Here is a 1,832-nt window from a genome sequence, read left to right as displayed (position 1 = left end):
AGATGATACGAAGATAGGTGGAGTTGTGGATAGTGAGGAGGGCTGTTGTCGGCTGCAAAGAGACTTAGATATGATGCAGAGCTGGGCTGAGGAGTGGCAGATGGAGTTCAACCCTGCCAAGTGTGAGGTTGTCCATTTTAGAAAGACAAATAAGAATGCGGAATACAGGGTTAACGGTAGGGTTCTTGGTGAGGTGGAGGAACAGAGGGATCTTGGGGTCTATGTTCATAGATCGTTGAAAGTTGCCACTCAGGTGGATAGAGCTTGTAAGAAGGCCTATGGTGTATTAGCGTTCATTAGCAGAGGGATTGAATTCAAGAGTCGTGAAGTGATGTTGCAACTGTACAGGACTTTGGTTAGGCCACATTTGGAGTACTGTGTGCAGTTCTGGTCGCCTCACTTTAGGAAAGATGTGGAAGCTTTGGAGAGGGTGCAGAGAACATTTACCAGGATGTTGCCTGGAATGAAGAATAGGTCGTACGAGGATAGGTTGAGAGCGCTAGGCCTTTTCTCATTGGATCGGCGAAGGATGAGGGGTGACTTGATAGAGGTTTATAAGATGATCAGAGGAATAGATAGAGTAGACAGTCAGAAACTTTTTCCCCGGGTACAACAGAGTGTTACAAGGGGACATAAATTTAAGGTGAAGGGTGGAAGGTATAGGGGAGATGTCAGGGGTGGGTTCTTTACCCAGAGAGTGGCTGGGGCATGGAATGCGCTGCCTGTGGGAGTGGTAGAGTCAGAATCTTTGGTGACCTTTAAGCGGCAATTGGATAGGTACATGGATGGGTGCTTAAGCTAGGACAAATGTTCGGCACAACATCGTGAGCCGAAGGACCTGTTCTGTGCTGTATTGTTCTATGTTCTATGTTCTAACAGTGAGGTTTTATCCAAATGAATGAATGAAACACGGAAGGAAAGAATTGCTTAATATGTTGCTTGCTCCCAGGCCAGTCACAGATTGCAATAACCTGGACAGAAAGAATCGATTTATTGCGATATGGGAAACCCCGCCGTGGAGCAGGGAGCTGCTGCACTGCGATTGGTTTCCTCACCAATTAGCGGCTATAAAGGTGCTCAGGGGCGGGCACAGATTCAGGCAGCGCGATGGGACATTGGTTGGTTTGGTGTCTGTACCTTTGGGCCGCTCGGCCCTTCCTGGTCTCTGCTGTGTGCCCTCCGGAGCCGGGCTGGAGGCTGCCGTGTGGCCTGGCCACTATCAACAGCACTGAGTGCATCAAGCAGGGCTGCTGCTTTCAGTCCCCGAGTCTCAGTGGGCAATCCTGTTTCTACAACCTGAGAGACAGCCCAGGTAAGCAGCCCAGCCTCCTCCCGGAGCGGAGCCCACCCCGAATGGGGGGGAAGGAAGCATGAGGACCACCCCAGGCTGGCACTGAGGAAATAACCCGGGACTTGTTGGTGTTTCCTTGTGCAATGGTGAAGGGCTGTTTGTGGGGAGTCAGTGGGAGGGAGAGAGAGAGAGAGAAAGACTTCTTTTCTGTAGGTGAGGAAATAACCCAGGGATTTTTGTTTTTAGTTTTGTTATTTAATAACAAAATGTGGAGTCGTGTTGATATTCACATTCTGTCCTGACATAATGACTGTTGTAAAAGTTAGTGTGATTTTTAGTTTCGTATTAACTTTTAGTTGTAGTGTTGTCTCGTTTAACTTTGAACCCTGCTTTTTCAAAGGGCATGGAGAAGGCTGGAAGTGTCTCTTAATTTGATCTTTGAACAGGCCCCTTATTGTTAAAATTGACTTTTCTCTGGATATAATATTATTTTATATTTGGTTCCATTACCCTGATGTCCTTGTGTAAGGAATGGTTTGTC

This window comes from Chiloscyllium plagiosum, unplaced genomic scaffold (assembly GCF_037043375.1).
Source record: "Chiloscyllium plagiosum isolate Xiang-an unplaced genomic scaffold, Cpla_swu_hap1 HiC_scaffold_28, whole genome shotgun sequence".
Classification (NCBI taxonomy): Eukaryota; Metazoa; Chordata; class Chondrichthyes; order Orectolobiformes; family Hemiscylliidae; genus Chiloscyllium; species Chiloscyllium plagiosum.
This window is presented reverse-complemented; position numbering follows the sequence as displayed.